The following is a 21,035-nucleotide window of genomic DNA, read 5'->3' as shown; positions in this document are numbered from 1 at the left end:
ACAACTTAATAATGAAATTTACTTTCTATCACAACCTGTTAATGTGGTTCAAATCTCTGATAAACGCCCTAGAATAGATAATGTGTCAGAAGTCTATCTTTGGTACTGTAGGCTAGGTCATACCAATAAGAACAGGATAAACAGGTTGGCTCAAGAAGGAATTCTTGAAGTAGGTGATTATGAATCACTTCCAACCTGTGAGTCCTGTCTTCTTGACAAAATGACCAAGTCACCTTTTATTGGAAAAGGTGAGCGAGCCAGTGAACTCTTGGCTCTGGTACATTCTGATATATGTGGACCCATGAGCTCAAGTGCAAGAGGTGGATATTTCTACTTCATAACCTTCACAGGCGATCTATCGAGGTATGGGTATGTCTATTTAATGAAGCATAAGTCGGAGTCATTTGAAATGTTCAAACTATTCCAAAATGAGGTAGAAAAATAAACTGGAAAGTGTATTAAAACTCTTCGATCTGATCAAGGAGATGAATACCTTTCCAATGATTTTCTGACATATCTTGGAGAGAATGGGATTCTCTCTAAATGGACACCTCCTGGAACACCACAGCATAATGGTGTGTCTGAAAGGAGAAATCGGACCTTCTTGGACATGGTTCGATCCATGATGGGGTTTGCTAGTCTACCGATCTCCCTTTGGGGATATGTGCTCGAATCGGCTTGTTAACTTCTAAATAGGATTTCGAGTAAGTCTGTAACCAAAACGCCATATGAGATATGGATAGGACGTAAGCCAGTACTCTCACACCTTAGGGTTTGGGGGTGTCCGGCTTATGTTAAACGTTTAATTACGGACAAGCTTGGACCTAGGTCTGACAAGTGTAATTTTATAGGGTACCCAAAAGAGACCAAAGGGTATTACTTCTACCTAGCTGATGAGCAAAAAGTATTTGTCAGCCTTAAGGCAATCTTTTTGGAAAGGGAGTTCCTTGGTGAAGGGATTGTTGCCTCTAAGGTCGAACTTGACGAAATTCGACAGGTGAAAAATTCGACGCAAGTTGCTGAATCGGATTTGATTAGATCAGATCCAGAGCCCATTAATCAAGCACCCTTAAGGCGATCTGGTAGAGTACCACATCAACTGGACAGATACTATGGTTTCTTGGTCTGGGACGACGATCCTATCGAACTTGATGAAAACGATGAGGATCTGATCACCTACATGGATGTAATGCAGAGACCCAACTCTGAGAAATGGCTAGAGGCCATGAAATCTGAAATGGAGTCCATGAAGGTTAATGATGTGTGGTCATTGGTTGACCCACCCAAAGGAGTAAAACCCATAGGGTGTAAGTGGGTCTTCAAGAGGAAGAGGGGCGCAGACGGAAAGGTGGAAACTTATAAAGCCCGTCTGGTTGCCAAGGGATATCGTCAACGTTATGGTATAGACTATGACGAGATGTTTTCTCCTGTGGTAATGCTCAAATCTATTCGAATTATGCTTGCGATAGCTGCCCATCTGGACTATGAAATCTGGCAGATGGATGTGAAGACAGCTTTCCTAAATGGAGAGCTGGATGAAGAGGTGTATATGATACAACCTGAAAGATTCACATCCACAGATTAGTCTAAGGTGTGCAGACTATAGAGGTCCATTTATGGACTTAAGCAAGCATCTCGGAGTTGGAACATACGTTTTGATAGGATGATCAAGACGTAAGGCTTCATTAAGAACGGAGAAGAGCCCTGCAGTTATAAGTGGGCTAATGGTCCAGTAGTAGTATTTCTTGTATTGTATGTGGATGACATTCTCTTAATGGGGAATGATATCCCTGCATTACAAGGAATAAAGATTTGGCTGTCATCACAGTTCTCCATGAAGGATCTGGGAGAAGCTTCCTACATCCTGGGGATGAAGATCTATAGGGATAGTTCTAAAAGGTTGCTTGGTTTATCTCAGTCTATGTACATAGATACTATGCTGAACAGGTTCAGCATGGAGAATTCCAAGAAAAGCTGTCTACCGATTGGCCATGAAATTTCTCTCTCGAAGAGGGATTGTTCGACAACACCTCAAGAGAGAGAGCATATGGGTAGGATTCCATATGCTTCGACAGTGGGATCTATCATGTACGCCATGACATGTACACGACCAGATGTGGCATACTCACTAGGGGTAGTGAGTAGATACCAATCTGATCCAGGGGAGAATCACTAGAAGGTTGTTAAAACCATACTGAAGTATTTAAGAAATACTAAGGACCAGTGGCTAGTTTATGGTGAATCAGACTTGAGACTTATAGGGTTTACAGACTCTAGTTTTCAGTCTGATCACGATGATAGCAAAAGTATGTCGAGATTTATTTTTACCCTTAATGGTGGGCCTATCTACTGAAGAGTTCCAAGCAACATACAGTGGCTGATTCAGTTTGCGAGGTGGAGTATGTCGTTGCATCAGATGCTGCCAAAGAAGCGGTGTGGCTGAGAAAATTCATCACTGAGCTCGGAGTAGCACCCTCCCTTGTTGGTCCAGTTCTGCTCTACTGTGATAGCTCTGGAGCCATTGCTCAGGCGAAGGAACCCAAGGCACACTAGTGGATGAAGCATATTCTGTGCCGCTACCATCTCATCCGAAAAATTATGGATCGAGGTGACGTCGACCTTCAGAAGATCGATGGAAAGGAGAAGTTGGCTGACCCATTCACTAAAGCCATTATGGTGAAGGAGTTTGATGACTACAAGTCAAAAATGGGTATTAGATACTGCACCGATTGGCTTTAGGCCAAGTGGGAGATTGTTGGGAATAGTATCCCAAAGCCAATCGTCAGCCTGTTGACGGTTGTGCTCATTTTTGTATATGTACATGAATTATGAATTAGTAAAAATTATTTTGGCATTTTGCATCACAAAATATTTCATCTTCTAATGAACTCCTATGTTGTGGTGAAGTCCTTAGGACTATTTATACTCGACAAAGGAGGATTTGTCGTTTAGTCCTTAAATCTGTTCGTGACCAAATGATACGTTGTTACCAAGGATGACAACGTTTATCAAGCAAAGGTCGTTGTATGCCATATAGGTTGGTTGTCCTTTAAACCAACGAGTGTGGAGACACTGGTATGGCATATAGGTGAGATGTAAGGGTACATCTGCACTGAACGTGACCAATTTTGAAGCTATTTCTACTGTCAAGATTTGCTCCGATGGAATATGGGTATAAATATCCCTCCAACCTGAGACTGCCACGATGACTTGCAAGCAACTCACTGCACTTAGGCACTGGACTACCTGAATTTCTAATTCAGTGACGGAAGGCTGCTGGGTGTAGTCAAGTACTTGACTTGTCGGTGTGTGTGTCAAGATGGGATTGACCACTCCAGTTTAGGAGCTGTGTATAGTCGTGTTTCAATTTAGCAAAATCTTGGCCAGGGTACTCTTTGTGAGGAGTCACAGGACTGTTTGAGTTGAGCACAATTCGGATGATCTAATCAGGGTTGACAGTTTAACCCTGAGTCATCCTAAACACAGAGGTCAAAAGGATGAATTATACAGTAATCATATTCACGTAGGTTCTGAGTGTTACGATTGCGACCATTCAACCTATCCGATCGTCGGGTACCATTGCTAGATGGTCACTTCGATTAATACAGGAATTGATTCCTGTACTACCGACTTAGGTTCGAACCTGCGGGGTCACACACATTAGAAGTTCCTATCTGATCTGATAGCTGGTGAAGAGTCCTTAATGTCTGAGATTCTATGATCGAGAATCAGGATTCTCTGATCATGAATTTCACACATTTTGGATACCGGGGTCAAGAGTCCCACTGGTTTAGGACTCTTCGATCAGGGTTACATATCGATGAATTCTGATGCCCGATTACCCATCGAATTTAGACTCAATATTTATGAGAGGTTTAATTAGTGATTTGATCATTAATTAACTCAATTTGATTGAGTAATTATTTTTAGATCAAGTCCAATTGAATTGGATTCAGTTGGATTTGACCCGATTAGGTTAAGAGTTGACCTAATCGTCGAGATGGTTTTGTCCCTGATTTGATCAGGGATTGGACTTAATCAATTCCTGATTTGATTAGGATTTTATTGACTCTAATTAAGTCTAATTAAGTTGGGTTTAAATTAGTCTAATTGGGCCTAACTTATTTGATTCAATTAGGTTGGTTTAAATAATGAAACCACCTTGACCCATTCTCCCTATGCCACCTCACTTCTACTGCGCCCATTTGAATTCACGAGAAGGAAGTTCTCATAAATTTTTCCTCAAGCAAAGCCCTCCTCACACCCTACTTTAATGCGCCATATGAGTGGATAAGGATGATTGGTTGGCCATTCAAATTCAAAACAAAGTTTGAATTTGAATGAGCAACCAATCTTAGCGCCTTGACCTTATCCTCTTTTAACGCCCCATTTATTACATGAGAAAATGTTTCTCATGAAATCACTCATGCACAAATTAACCCACGCCCTCCTCTTCTCACGCCCTTAGTGGATAAGAATAAATTGATTTCCATTTGAATTCAATATTTGATTTGAATTCAAATGTGCAATTACTCATCTTTATCCTCTCACGTGGATAAGACGTTTGACATTGTTTTAAAAGGAGGAGAAGAGTGGGGAATGTAAAAAAAAAAAATTGGAGAGAAAATTTAGGCGTGAGGAATCTTTGTGTGCAAGGTGAAGGTCTGTATCCTTCCGAGAGAAAAAGAAAGAAAAAGTGTGCGCAGGGTTTCAGTGAGTTCTTTTGGGTTTCCGTCTGGAGTTCGGAAAGTGAGAAGGTGAGCTACGAGTGTCATGAGCCCACCAAATTTCAGAGAGATCTTCAACATCCTCTCAAGCACATCTGCTGACGATTCAGAGTATCTGAAGAATCAATAGTCATCGATCGAAGGAGTTCGATCAGCATCGGCCGTCAAAAGGGCTCTACAACGAGCTAGCACTCGTGAGGAGTCGATCAGATCGGAAGCTTCGTGTGGATGATCCACAGAGGTTAGATACACTGTGTGGCTGCATCACGATGATCAGACTCTTCTGACGGTGATCTGATTGCGGTGATCTACTACCCGCACAAAGGTATTGTGTTCTGAACACATTATAGTAAAGTGTTTACTGTTCAAATTCGAATTTCAAATTTAAATGCATGCATGCTGTATATCATATTTAGATCCTAGTGTAGGATAAATTTATGTTAATTAATTAGATTAATTAATATTTTTCCATTATAAAATCATAATTTTGAAAAAAATTTAAAATGACCATTTTACCCTTGCACTGAATTTCCCCACAAATACATGGAAGGATGAAAGATAAAAAAAAAAGAGGCTCTAAGGAAGCTCAGCTTCTTCCGACTTCAAGCTCTCAGTTTCGGTCCTTATTAGGGATTGCTTCAAGTTTTCGACTTCTTCCTCTAATTCCATCTTTCTCAGCAGCATCTCCCGGTACATCTGGTGGAACCGCTGGCTTTCGCCCTCCAACTCTCGAAGCCTCTTCCTCAGTTCCTCAGACTCCACCTCGATATCTTTGACCGCCTACTGCTCGTGGACCAGCTGAATCCTCAGCCGCTGTAGTTCAACCTCCTCCCATCCAAAGGCCACAGATATTTCTACCATGGTCCCCCTTAAGGAGCGGAGCTCATCGGAGCCTTGTGCGGAGGCAGGTTGGACTCTCTCAGACAACAACCTCTGAAGGCGGACAACTTCGTCGGTCGCTGTCTGGAGCTTCCTTCGGTAGTCCTTTACCTGCCCGCACCAGCCAAACCCAATAGGCGTTATAGTTCGCCTCAGCATCCTGCAGCTGCTTTTGAAGGTCGGAGAATTTGATCGACCAGTCTCGATCGCGTTCGGCCTGAGTTGCGAGCCAGGACGAGCTCCCTTCCAACTAACCGATCTTTTCTCGTGCAGCTGCCAGCTCAACTTCAAGAGAGTTGATCTTGGAAGCCTGAGTCCAAGATCGATCACTGGCGCATTTTCGAAGTTCTTCAAGCTCCGCCATGAAGTCGGCCTTCCTTCAGGTGTATTCCATGAAACCCTTCTTGTGGAGGTCCCAAAAGTGAGTAGCCTCTGCGGTGACCTCTGAATGGCTCTCCCTCAGTCGGTGAAGTTCGTCTTCCAGCTTCTTGGATTTCTTCATCAACTGATGAACTTCCCTTCTGAGATCCTGAATCATCGACTTCAGAGGAATCCCCTGTGGCAGGGGAAGAGCTTCGGCAGGACACTGTCATTGGAAGACAAGAGTGCCACGACTCAAATTAGTGCAAGAAGACAAAAGAGAAGGAAAAGAATGCAGAAGAAAAAAAGGAGGGCTCTCTGTAAAGAAGAATCCGATTTCATTGATTAAATAATTTTTAAGTATAAGAGAACAAAGAAAAATCACCACAAAGAAAAAATACAAAACTAGAAGTTTCGGACCTCTAGGGCAGAAGTGAAGGGGCTCGACGCCCCCGAAAGGTCGGTAGTGACGGCCGCAGTGGTCGAAGAGGTTCCGACTGGAGGAGGACTGACAGTGGCTTCGGAAGGTCCGGCTTCATCGTCGGATGCCTCATCCAGGAAGCCGAGGTCCAGCTCGAAAAACTTTTCGACTACCTTCTCTTGGCAGAGTTCGAAACCCTTGATGAAGGCATCCTGGCCGAATTGGACCTGTAGATCCTCCATCTCAGAGGAGGCCTTGAACTCCTCCACTGCTCGGGCCCCTACCTCTGAGACCAGGGACAGGATCCGCACCTTCAGCTCAGAAACCTGTGCCTTCAGTTCGGAGACCTCGGCCTCTACCTTCTTCCTCTCCTTCTCCAGGGCGGTCCTCAGATCGGATGAGGTTTGTCCCTCCTTTTGCAGTGCCTCCTAGAGACTTATGACCTCGACGATCTTCTCCTCGAGGCGGGCGGCCTCAGCCAGGTGACCTTCATCCGCCCGAGCTGCCTCCCTCTTGGTGATCTTCACCACCTCGACGTTGGCGACAAGCTGATGTTCAATCTATAAGAGAGGCCGGGGAGTTAATATAAAGCTAAGGAGTAAATTAAGTAAAGAAGCAAGAAGGAGAAAAAAGTGAATTAACCTACTTCGAGGAAAGATTTCAGAGAGTCCCAGACCTGCAGCTCAGGATCAGCAAGGACGATCCTCTGGACGACCTCAGGCAGAATGCACCCTTCAACCAGCCTCTTTATTAAATCCCTGTTGTTGAAGGGATTTTCCCCCAGGTCTTCCTCAGAGCCGTCGGCCCCCTCGACGGTAGCCTTGCGGCTGCGGCTCTTCCGGGCCAGGGTCTTCTTTCTCCTCCTCTCTTTGACCTCAAGTGCCCCCTCGGGATGATCCTCTGGAGTGGGATCCTCGATCGGGGGGCTCCTTGAAGAGGCTCGGGGGACTTCGGATTCGACGTCGGAAGGGACATCGACGACAACGGCCACCTGAGCAGGCACGGTCGAGCTTGTCTCTTCCGTCTTGGCTCTCTTCGCCGACCCTGAAGTTGAGTCTCCTTTTCTCTTGTGGGTCTTGAGACCCTGGGCTAACCTCCGAGCCACGCCTGCGTCCATGTCTACAATAAAAGAAGACCAACATGGCTCAGAGATAGAATAAGAAAAAGGGGAAGCAGCAATATATATATATATATATATATATAATGGTACCAGCAGAGTTAAGAGGACTCAGGCCGATGTTGAACAAGAGTTGTTCCTTCAGAAGTTCAGAGAGGAGGGGGCTTGATAGGCCTTGAGGTTTTTGGAGGCTTCGAGGTCGTCCCTTTCCAGGCTAGAAGCCTGACAGACGGAATCCCTCAGAGAGCCCCAAGGGGGTAATCCTAGCTTCAAGGTCGGGCATCAGACATAGAAGAACCTCTCCTTCCAGTTGTGGATAGAAGAGGGGGTGCCTTTCAGCAATCCCTTTCTATCGAACTGAGGGGAGAAGTACCACCAGTCCTTTGCCGAGGGATGACGCTTGAAGGTGTAAAAATTTTTAAACAAAGAAAGAGTCGGCCGAACTTCGGCTAAACTACAAAGAGAAAGAAATCCTATCAGAAACCTAAAGGAGTTCGGTGCGACAGAAACTAAAGAAATATGTAAGAAGCGGAAGAGAGCAATAACAAAAGGAGGAAGCAAAAGTCAAAGCTCGGTGCGGAAAGCCTCTTGGTATAGATAGAAGCAGCCGGAGGGAGGAGCACTGGCCCGACAATTGGCCCGGGAAGCTCCAGCTCGTACTCCGGAGGAATCTCGTACTGAATCCTAATCAGTGAGAGTTCTTTTGGAGTCAAAAAGTAGGAGATGGTGTTTGGTATGAAGATCGGATGAGGTTCATCTACAGGACTGAGGTTTTTGAGAGCTGGGATGGATGAACTCCTAGAACTACTAGAGGAAGAAGTGCTGGAGGACATTATGGATCGAGCAAAAATCCTAAAAATTTCGAAAAAATTGAAAAAAATAAGAGATGGAGCGCTTGCGAAAAACTGAACAGGCGAAATGTAACAGGAGAAAAATGAAAGAAGAACAGCAAAAGAAAAAGCGAAGAAGGGAGTTCTGAAACTAACCTAGACTGGTCCGAGAAGTGCAGAGACGCAGAGAAGGGGATCGACTCGAAGAATGCTTAAGGCTGAAGGGGATGGAGCTCTCGGGGAAGAAGAAGAAGGGCACCAACAGGAGGCAAAGTGAAATTCCTGAAAGGGGGGAGCGGGTTTAAATAGGCAACAGGACCCGATGCAGTAATGATTGTGGATCTCCTCTAGCCGACCTACACTCGTCGCGTGTCCCATTCACCATGACAGACTGCTGAAAATGGCTGACAGTTGACAAAGTCATTATTGCACCGTACCTAGAGCCACGCTCTGATGAAAATTTTGAAAAAATCTTTTCGGATCGCCTTAATTTGAAAAGACTTCGACACAAGCACGCCAAATGCCAAAATATCCAGAAACCATCGAGTGCAAAAATCGAGGGGGGCAACTTCGATTGTAAAAATTTCTCTATACTTTTTTCATTCGGAACCCAAACTCAAAAGTAGGGGGACTGGTGTTGGGTATAAAATACGCCCAGCCGAAGTTTGTAAACGACCGACCCTTTCAGGACTTTTTCGACTTCCGATCTTGTCTAGCATCTTTCTGAACTCCCTCGATCGTCCGAACTTTCATAATACCATCTGAACTTCTTTCGAACTTCGTCAATATCTGAGCCTCTCCGATAATGAGATTTTTACAGTAACCAGACTTCATCCAATTTCTACGACGGTCGACTGCCTTTCGGATTCCACCCGAGCTCCTGCAAGAGCCAAACTTCTACAGCAAGCAGTTTACTCCAAACTTCTACAGCAAGCAGTCTACTCCGAACTCCTACTGCAGGCGATCTACTTTGGATATTTGCTCTGGATCCCAGACGAGCTTCTAAAATGGGACAGGCTCCACCAGTCAGGTCACCGCTCTGAGCTTCCATGACAACCAATCTTCGACCAAGCTTCTACAATAAGCGGCCTCCTTTCAGCCTTCTACAAGAATCGAGCTCCGTCCGAACTTCCATAGCGGATGGATTTCGGATGAGCCTCTACAATAGACGGGCTCCAGCAGTTGAATTTCTACAATGGCCGATCACCTCCAGTGTCTGTCGAACCTCTCCAGCCATCAACCTTCAATGGCGTCAGTCGGACTTCAACAACGCCATCCATGTTGTGATCCAGATGGTGTGCCCAAGGCCCAGGGGACCAAGGCTAAGGCCAAGGTCCATCATTCATGAGGGATTCATGGAGGCTCTAGGGCAAGTTGGGCCCTAGGTTGAAAGGCTGTGGGCCTTTCGGGTTCTTGAGGTCTAGGTTATGTGGACCTCAAGAGACCAACTCTTTATGGGCCAGGTCTGGACCCAGGATAGGTGAGATTAGGTTAAGTCATGGGTGTACATGAGCTTGGATTAACCTAATCTCCCATAGAGTTGGTCAAGGGAGTTTTGGATTTGGGTCACTTGACCCTGTGTTTATATATACATGTACTGTGTATAGGTTTGATTAAGTCAAGAAATACAAGACTCTTTCTCCCAAGTCTCTCTCTCTCTTCTCCCTCTCTCTCCAACCATTCTCCATGCCCCAAGAGCAAGAAACCCTAGGGTTTCTTGCCGCCAGGTCCATAAAAGGAAAGAAAAGCAAGGAGGCGCTAGCCCCTTCCCCCTTGCAGCCACCGACTCTCTCTCTTCTCCCTCTCTTGCAGCCACCCAAGCATCAGGTCCAGGACCTAGAATCTCTTACGAAGAGGTTGATACAAGTCTCTCTCAGATCTAGAGTTGATCTGAGGTCGTTTGAGGTACGGGTGAGATCTCCATCAACAGATCTACAGAAAAGGCTGCAGCAGGATAGATCTGTAAGGTCTGTCTCCATCTACCTTCTTCTCCATCTAGAATGCCCTGATTTGAGATCTACAAATTGGAAGACCTCGGTCCATGCCTGATTTGGTTGGGTACCAGATTTTGGATTTTTCAGAGGTGATTTCAGAGGCATTCTTCATCTGGAATGAAAGGCTAACGAAGAAGACAGCAACCAGGCTGATTTCGTAAAGGGCCTTAGATCGAGTCCAGAAGTCTTCAAATTTGTTTGTTGCTGGTTCTGTTGCACCCAAGGTCCGTGGGAGGAGCCGAGATCATGCTTCAATAGTTGGTATTAGAGCCACGATGGTGAGGAAGCGGTTCCAAGCGTGAGAAGTTAAAGATCCCAAGTGCTGAAAATTTTCAGCAAGGTACCATCAAGGTATATTCTACACTTCTTGATTTTATATTACTTGTTTGGCTTAGATCCAGTCATGGGCAGCAATATGAAGGTCGATGTCGAGAAGTTTGATGGCAAGAAAAATTTTTTCATGTGGAAAATCTGGGTGGAGGATCTTCTGGTGCAAGCAGATCTGGATCAGGCTTTGGATGAGAAGCCTGAGGGAATGACAGATAGACAGTGCGTATCATTAGAGAAGAAAGCATGCTCGGTGATCAGAGGATGTTTGGCGGATGCAGTGTTGTATTCGGTGCTGGAAGAAAAGACCCCGAAGGGCCTTTGGTCGAAGTTGCACACCATGTATATGGAGAAGAATATGTGCAACAAGCTAATGCTGAAGAAGAGATTGTACAGTCTTCGGATGCAAGAGGGATCTGATGTGATTGGCCACATTCAGAGGTTTGACCAGTTGTGCACGGAGTTGATGAATATCGGGGTGAAGCTGGATGAGGAGGACAAGTCCCTGTTGCTTTTGTGTTCACTACCAGGATCATATGACTCTTTGGTGACTACACTGCTCTATAGCAAGGAGACTCTGGAATATGAGGACATGGTCTCGGTGCTGAGGTCTAATGAGCAGAGGGAAAAGTTGACCAGAGATCGGGCTCCCCAGGAGGGTTTGGCAGTAGGGGAGAGGACAGGTAGAGGCAGAGGTAGAAGCAAGTCCAGGGGGCAGTCCAAGTCCAGGAAGGGAAAGAAAGAGATGAAATGCTTCAAGTGCAACGAGTTCGGGCACTTCAAGCGAGAATGTCCACTATGGAAGAGCAAGAAGGGAGAAAGAAGTGGCTCAGAATCAGTGAGTGCAGTTGCTGGGTAGCAGGTGGAGGATGATCTACTTGTGGTATCAGATGGTCACAGGCATTACACAGAGGAGTGGACACTAGACTCTGCATGCTCACATCACTACACACCACATAGGTCTTGGTTTGTGACATACACCAAGACAGATGAGGGATCAGTGACTCTAGGAGACAATCATCCTTGCAAGGTGGCTGGGATAGGGACAGTCAGGGTGAGGATGTTTGATAGGATTGTGAGAATATTGACAAATGTAAAGCACATCCCAGAGCTAGAAAAGAATCTGGTGTCACTAGGCTACTTGGAGTGCAGTGGATACAGCTTCAGTAGTAGGGCTAGAAGCAAAGTACTGAACATCTCCAATGAAGCTATGGTAGTGATGAGAGGCAGGAGGTTGGACAATAACCTCTATCGCATGGAGGGATCTGTGGTGATCAGAGAGTCTGATGTAGCAGCTGCAGCACAGGACCAGCAGGGGACTTACAAGATGTGGCACTATCGCCTAGGCCACATGGGTGACAAGGGGCTGAGGGAGTTGAGCAGGAGAGGACTCATCTCTGATCTGGAGGATGGTGCTACAGAGGAGATCTGTGAGCCTTGCCAGATGGAAAAGTAGAGGAGAGTTCAGTTCAACATCAGTACAGCCCGCAGTGCAGCCCCTCTGGAGTTAGTACACACGGATGTGTGGGGACCAGCCCCAGTTTTAGCTAGGAATGGGGCCAGATACTTCATGACCCTGATTGATGATTTTTCAAGGAAACTTTGGATTTACTTCATGAGAGAGAAGTCAGAGGTCTTCACCAAGTTCAATATCTGGAGAGCTGAGGTGGAGAAGGAGCAGGGGAGGAGCGTGAAGTGTCTGAGGTCAAACAATGGTGGGGAGTACACCAGCAGAGAGTTTCAGGACTACTGTGAGGAGTGTGGGATCAGGAGACACTTCTCAGTTAAGGGGACTCCACAGCAGAATGGGGTGGCCGAGAGGATGAACAGAATACTTTTGAAAAAGGCATGATGCATGAGGCTGCAGGCAGGGCTTCCAAAGGCATTCTGGGTTGACACAGTTGATGCAGCAGATTACTTGATCAATCGATCACCTCACACCAGGTTGGATGGCAGGCTTCCTGAGGAGATGTGGTCTGGGAGGACAGTTGGGCTGGGCCATCTACGGGTATTTGGGTGCACGGCCTATGTGCACATTGGAGCTGGTGAGTGGAGCAAGCTAGACGCCAGATCATGTAAGACGGTGTTTCTAGGCTATCCGTGAGGAGTTAAGGGATACAGGCTATGGGATCCCTTGGAAAAGAAGGTCATCATTAGTCGGGATGTGACTTTTGATGAGAAGTTAGTCCTACAGAGGCGAGCAGGCATGGAGGAGCAGCAGGAGCAGGAGGAGGTCCAGTAGGGCACTGCTGGACAGCTTACCTCTTTGATTTTGCCTCTTGTAGGTACTACTGGAGGACATGACATTCAGGTGGAGCACCAACCTAAGGTGTCTCCATAGGTGGAGAGCACTCAGATGGATGATCGAGGTGGAGAGGTCCAGCAGGAGCGAGCTGGACCGAGGACTGATATCGGTGTTGCCCTACACAAGCCCAAGAGGACCATCAGGCAACCAGACTGATATGGCTTCGAGGAGACACTGTCATATGCTCTAGTGACAGTGAATGGAGACCTATACACTTATTAGGAGGCTATTGAGAGCCAGAACAGAGAGCGATGGGTCCAGGCGATGTTCGAAGAGATGCAGTCTCTCCACCAGAACCAGACGTGGCGATTGGTGCAGTTGCCACAAGGGAAGAGGCCCATTGGCTGCAAATGGGTCTACAGTCGCAAAGAAAGGCCTTCAGAGCAGGGAGGTATCAGATTCAAGGTGAGGTTAGTGGCCAAGGGATACTCCCAGAAGGAAGGCATCGACTTCAGCGAGGTCTTCTCTCCCGTCGTCAGACATAGTTCCATCAGAGAGTTGCTGAGCATTGTAGCAGCTCAGGATTTAGAGCTGGAGCAGATGGATGTCAAGACGGAATTCCTCCATGGGCATTTGGAGGAGAGGATTTACATGGAGCAGCCACCCGATTTTAGGGATCCAGGATCAGAGGAAAAGATTTGTTTGTTACAGAAGTCCGTCTACGGGCTGAAGCAGTCGTCGAGGCAATGGTACAAGCGGTTCGACTCCTATGTGCGCAGTATTGGACTTTTCAGGTGCGAGTTTGATCCCTATGTTTATGTTCAGTCTCTTGAGGATGGTTCTAGGGTGTTCCTACCCTTGTATGTGGATGACATGCTTATAGCATGCAAGAGTAGGAAGCTTATGTAGAATCTGAAGGCATCCTTATCTCGGGAGTTTGAGATGAAGGATTTGGGCCCTGCAAGGAAGATCCTAGGCATGGAGATTTTCAGAGATCGAGCCTGGAGAGTGCTGCATCTATCTCAGGGGGGCTACATACAGAAGATCTTAGAGAGGTTCGGGATGAAGGGAGCAAACCCGGTGGAGCTGCCACTTGCCGGTCACTTCAGACTCTCGAAGACCATGGCGCCACAGACTGAGGTGGAGGCTCAGGAGATGGAGAAGATCCCTTATACTTCAGGAATTGGGAGCTTGATGTATGCGATGGTCTGTTGTAGGCCAGACATCGCTCATGCAGTGAGTCAGGTTAGCAGGTTCATGGCGCAGCCTGGCAGGGAGCACTGGAGAGCTCTGAAGTGGATATTCAGATACCTGGCGGGTTCAGTTGGAGTTGGCATCTGCTACGGACAACGAGGAGGTGTAGTGGGATACTCTGACATGTCCAGAGAGTCTCAGGGGCTGATTGGTGGTTATGTAGATGCAGACTTCGATAGAGATATGGATACCCGAAGGTCTACGACAGGCTTCATCTTTAGCCTGTATGGAGGTCCTATTTCTTGGAGATCGTGTCTGTAGCCTATCACGGCCCTATCCACTACAGAGGTGGAGTACATCAGACTGACAAAAGCTGCTAAGGAGGCAATTTGGCTGAAGGATTTGTTGACAGAGATGGGCCTTACTCAGGAGGCCATTAGAGTGCACTGTGACAGCCAGAGTGCACTTCTATTAGCACAGAACTCAGTCTATCATGCAAGGACAAAGCACATCGATATTCAGTATCATCGGATCAGGGAGCTTGTGGAGGATGGCGAGGTGGAGTTGATAAAGGTACACACCAAGGAGAACCCAGCTGATGCACTTACGAAGGTACATCCACGAGACAGCTTTCAGAGATGTGTTGAGCTGATTCGGCTGATGGACAGAGTGGAGTTGGTTGAGGCCTTGGGACACCAAGGTGGAGATTGTTGTGATCCAGGTGGTGTGCCGAAGGCCCAGAGGACCAAGGCTAAGGCCAAGGTCCATCATTCATGAGTGATTCATGGAGGTTCTAGCGCTAGTTGGGCCTTAGGTTGAAAGGCTGCGGGCCTTTCGGGTTCTTGAGGTCTAGGTTATGTGGGCCTTAAGGGATCAACTCTTTATGGATCAGGTCTGGACCCAAGATAGGTGAGATTAGGTCGAGTCATGGGTGTACATGGGCTTGGGTTAACCTAATCTCCCATAGAGTTGGTCAAGGGAGTTTTGGGTTTGGGTCACTTGACCCTGTGTTTATATATACATGTACTGTGTGTAGGTTTGATTAAGCCAAGAAATACAAGACTCTTTCTCCCAAGTCTCTCTCTCTCTTCTCCCTCTCTCTCCAACCATTCTCCATGCCCCAGGAGCAAGAAACCCTAGGGTTTCTTGCCGCCAGGTCCATAAAAGGAAAGAAAAGCAAGGAGGCGCTAGCCCCTTCCCCCTTGCAGCCACCGACTCTCTCTCTTCTCCCTCTCTTGCAGCCACCCAAGCATCAGGTTCAGGACCTAAAATCTCTTGTGAAGAGGTTGATACAAGTCCCTCTCAGAGCTGGAGTTGATCTGAGGTCGTTTGAGGCACGGGTGAGATCTCCATCAATAGATCTACAGGAAAGGCTGCAGCAGGACAAATCTGCAAGGTCTGTCTCCATCTACCTTCTTCCCCATCTAGAACACCCTGATTTGAGATCTATGAATTGAAAGACCTCGGTCCAGGCCTGATCTAGTTGGGTACCAGATCTTGGATTTTTCAGAGGTAATTTCAGAGGTGTTCTTCATCTGGAACGAAAGGCTGATGAAGAAGACAGCAACCAGACTGATTTTGTAAAGGGCCTTAGATCGAGTCTAGAAGTCTCCAGATCTGTTCGTTGCTAGTTTCGCTGCACCCAAGGTCCGTGGGAGGAGTCGGGATCGTGCTCCAACAATTTAGACTTCCATAAGACCCACAGACTCCTCCAGCGGATGAATCTCTCCAACGCCATCCGAAGTCCACCTCTGGCCAACCCTCCGCCAGATTCTTCATGAAATCGGACTTCCCTAATAGAAAGTCCCCATCGAGCTTCTACAGCAGACAGTTCTTGCCTGCAGCATCAGTGCTCTAGGCACCCAACAATAGTAGACCCGTCACAACCTCAGAAACATCCGAGCTTCTCCTAGATCAATGAGATAGAGAGCCATTCCGCTCCATCAGACATCCTAGCCGAGCTTCAACTGACAGATCTGAACTCTCTGGCAAGTCGCGACAATGGCTGCTACCTTACCCCACACTCTGTAACGGATTCCATGTGGCTCCACCACTCTCTGGCAAGCCACGACAAGGCCCACTACCGTACTCCACTCTCTGGCAAGTCGCGACAATAGACACCACTCCACTCTTCATAACAAACTCCACGTGGCCCTGAACGACCCCTGACGCCACTACTCTCCGTAACGAACTCCGCGTGGCTCTGAACGGCCCACTACCAGGCGGTTACAGACGTCGCTGTCAATCAGTTATGCTCTTCGTCTATAAAAAGGGACCCTCAGATACGTTCTTCTCTAAGCTCTAAATTTTATCTCAAAACTCTGCTAAAATTTCCACTAGAGTACTCCATTTCTGTTGAAGCAGAGTACTGACTTGAGCATCGGAGGGTCTTGCCGGAGCACCCCCAACTCCAATTTAGACTTCTCTTGTAGGTCCCGACGGCGGTCGTGGTCATCTCAACTCCAGCTTCTCCGACTTTGGCAGAATTCTGCACCAACATCATCTATAATGATATCACAAAAATCATTCTATGTTGACAATGTAAATCCATCCTTGGTCAGAAAGCCTACAAAAATTATATTCATCAAAATAGATAATGGTGACAATCATAGAAAATGACATCATTGGAATTGAAAATAGGCTTGATGATTCCTAAAATCAGGATTGAAATATAACTTTCATCTCCAACATTCAGGAACCTCTTACTGTTTTCAAACTTTCTACTAACCTGAAGTCGTTGCAACAATTTGTATAGATTTTCGATATCCAATATCCAAACAGTAGTGTTACAGAGAGAGAAATCATAAAGTGTTATTATATAAGTATCTTATCTAGCAATCTTTCACTGATTTCTCTTTTTTAGCCTGTTCGGGTTAAGGAACTTTATCAGACTAGGTTAACCTTAGACTCTTTTGTCAGTTTGGACTTATTTGCCCAAGCATGACTCTTTTGCACCTTCTTTTCTTTTTTCTTTCTCAAAAAATTATTACCCCACTGAAGATACATCTTCAAAAATGCATAAGAACTCTTTCAATATTTGAAAGATTTTTTTTCACTGAGCATCATCAAATTTATAACTAAATTCATGTTCTTTGCTGCTCTCAAAAATATCACACGATGATACGATCATTTAGCCACTTCTGATAAGTTCCTTTGATTGCATCATGTGTGTTGGATGTGAAAACATTAGGTACTGGATCTACAATCATATATAGGATCCATTCATGCTCTAGAATTATTTATAACTTCTGATACCATCTATCAAAGTTGGATCCTATAAATAATACAGTCAAATAGTGAAAAGAGCAATGGACATCTAGCCATAACTGAAAGAAAAATATAAGACCTCTATATTTATGAATTGATTAACTCTAAAGATATGGACTTTAGTTTAAAGGTTCTCCCATTATTTTAGTTGAATTGATAGCCTCTATCTCCAATCCAAAAAATTACTCTAATTCCTTAGCGAGTACTAGAATCCACACAGTTGCACATGAGCCCGACTTTGGCCGGCTTACCCATGTTCATCTATAGGTAGGTTCTTAAATAATTATTTCAGTAAACAATTTCTAGCAATTGATTTAGCCCCAAATAACTTTTCAGTTGACTTTGGTCATCTCTACAAGCCCTGGTTAGGTCCAATCATTAACATGATCATTCTTAAGAATCTAACTACCAAATGATCAGGCCCAACTTTAGTCAGCCAACCTGACTACTTATTAGAAAAACTTGACTAAGTCATCATATTATGAATGATAATTTCAATAGCAGATGAGCATCAAGCCTTTGGGCCTCCAATGATCATCATACTAATTAACCCATTATCACCCAACTTAATGGGAGGCTATAATTTAGTTATCACCATAACTATCTATTTTAGAGACCTAATAATTTAGAGAATTTAATTTATGAATTATGAAAAGAGAAGAAAAGAGATCAACCAGTAAACCACAATCCTCCTACTGACTTCATCAAGTCATTGTATTGGATTAGGATCATGCTGGTTGAAATGGCATCTAGATCAGTTACATTGATCAACCTTAACAGTATGGGTCAACTCAAATCACTAAGTAGTCTACTTAAGACATAATCAACCAAATTGGTCAGGTAAGTAAGATCGGTGGGAGGGTATGCTACGCTTGTCTTGGACACCATCAAAATGATCAGGTAAGCCACTTCCAATTAAAAACCATCGGTTGAAATGCCAAACTTACCTTAGACATCAATTGGTTAATTAGTTTTGATTTGACCAGCCTAAAGCTTTTGGTTCAACCATTGAGCCACAATCAAAGTCTATTTGGTCTAATCAAAGAAATAGACTTGACCATCTACAACTATTGTATTGGTTCTAGAAAAATTCTAATTTAATCTAGTTTAATATTTGATTAGATTTAATCAATTTTTCTACTTAGTCCATTAACTCTTTGATTCTAACCTTAGGTCTAACCCAATTAAGATGATCTGATTTGAGCTAACTAATGCCCCCATATTTTATGCAATGTCATTAGATCTTAAATCATAATTCTAAATTTAATCGATTCTACACTTAATTTTTAATTAAGTTTTAGCATCAACATGTGTTTAGATTAAGTTTTGAATAATTTAAACTTTTTATTTTATAAATAATTTATAATAAATTTTATGTAAAGATTTTTTATTTTAAAAATGAATCGACTCAATCAATATTGAGCTGGCTACACAAGGAGACTGGATCAACTCAGTTCAAAACTAAGTTGGCTCAGTAATTATGCGAGCATGTTTTAAAGAGTTTCAGATATGAAAAATCTTACATAATGCTAAAATAAAATCAATCATAAACACACATGTAAATCATATCTAAATCTTTTATGATTTCAGATTTTATTTTTTCATGATTAAAATAATTTTAATCATATAGATTAGATGCTTTACTTTTCATACAACTTTGTATCACATACAACAAACCTAAGATTTCAAGATTTAAGATTTTGCGGAAAATAAGTTCTTCCTTTTATATTTTTCTTCATGAGATTTAATCACATGACACCCCTATATGCCATAAGATCACCCCATCGAATGGGAAGAGAGGGCCTTTAAACCCTTTTTGCTCCTATGATCAGACGGCTTGGTGATCAACCCAATCCAAGTACTTGCCAATTAGATCATCTAATCTAATCATATATTATATAAGCTTGAATTTAGATCTAATCTAAATTATATCAGATTTGATCACAATCTTAGATCACATCAAAATCAGATCATAAACATCATATACAATATATAAAATTAGATTTTATCAAAGATCAGCACAAACTAGGACAACCTGTTCACTGTAAAAGATAAACCCTATAGAAGGATAACCTTATTTTAGTTTGTATGATCAATCATTAATAAAATTCAGATCTAAGATATCACATATCAAATTTAAATAAAATTAAATTTTAGATTTAATAAGCACATATAACATGTCATAATGGACCTAGACTCTGATACCACTGTTAGAAAATGTAGATAAAATTTTCAAAATAAAATACAGTAGAACATAACTAGATTAATCATATTAACCTAACATACATATGATCTAATCATCAAATCAATCTACTCTAGGATCTATGACATGATATGTTGTATATAAAATCTGAAAAGAATAGAAGATAAAATCTGCATGCATACATGTGAGTAGTAGATCAAATCTACATCTATTTGAGTTCAGAACTCAATATCTAAGTACGGATCGATGATCACCACTGTTAAGAGATGTGGTAAAGAAGATCCTCACTAGTTGCTTGCAACCACATGCATATCCAGCCTCTACCACTCGAAGCCCCGATCTGATCGGTCTTCTCGGGAGTGCTGTGTGAAGACCATCTTGTTGGCTGATCTAAATCTCTCAAATTTTTTTAGAGATTAAAGAGGGATATCTGAAGGAGATGAAGATGTGAAAGAAGTATAGAGGTGAGATTCTCTTCTCTCTTCTTTTTCTCTCTTCTCAAACCCTGGGTCCAAACCCTAGGATTTCTAGATTTTGCTCTCACCCAAGAAGAAAGGACTCTCCTGTCTTTTTCACACCATGAACCCATGCCCAAAAGCTCCTCACCATGAAGCAGGCTTTTTCTTCTTTCTTACATGCACAAAAAAAATAACAAACCCCTTTTTATTTGGTGTGTAAGGAGTTAGGGTGAAGAGTCCAACAATGTTTGGACTCTTCCATAAGTTGTCGCCTCCTCTCACAAGTCCATGCCAAAAAATATGGGATGCCCCATCCACATATTTTCTATGATAAATCAGATCTCTATCTAATTTTCCATGACATAAAATTCTCCTTTTGTCGCACAAAAGAAAGGAATAAAAGGGGATGGCGTGTGGAGTGATTTGGATAAGAACAAACACCACTTGATAAGGAATGTTTTGAAATCTAATTTCAAAACTTTCCTTCTATCAAAACCAAACTAGATTTGGCATGGAAAAAGAAGCAACACCAGATGTTATTTGCATGGAGAAACCTCATGCAAAATCCTTTTTGGCGTGAGGAAGGTGGCATCCAAAATAGGGTGGCGCAAGGGAGGAGTCCAACACTATATGGACTCTTGATTTCTTTATTTGACTCCCAACCAAATCATATTTGGTTAACCCCAAATAAATAGATGAAACCTAATCTAATTAGATTTATATTTTTTAAATCAAATCTCAATCAGATTAGAAATTGATTAAACCAAAATTCTGATCCAATTAGGGACAATTCTCCTTCGACGATTAGGTCATCTCATAACCTAATTAGATCAAACCTAATTGAATCTAATTCAATTAGATTTGATCTAATCTTCTTTACTCAATCAAATTGAGCAAATCAATAATTTAAGTACTAATTAATCCTTCATTAATTTACTAACACTCAGTAAATAAATTCATTACAACTTTTGTATAAGGTTAACCATCAATCAAATTGATGATTAAGTCTTTGA

The sequence above is a fragment of the Elaeis guineensis genome, chromosome 13 (genome assembly GCF_000442705.2).
Source record: "Elaeis guineensis isolate ETL-2024a chromosome 13, EG11, whole genome shotgun sequence".
Classification (NCBI taxonomy): Eukaryota; Viridiplantae; Streptophyta; class Magnoliopsida; order Arecales; family Arecaceae; genus Elaeis; species Elaeis guineensis.
Note: the sequence above shows the minus strand (reverse complement) of the source record.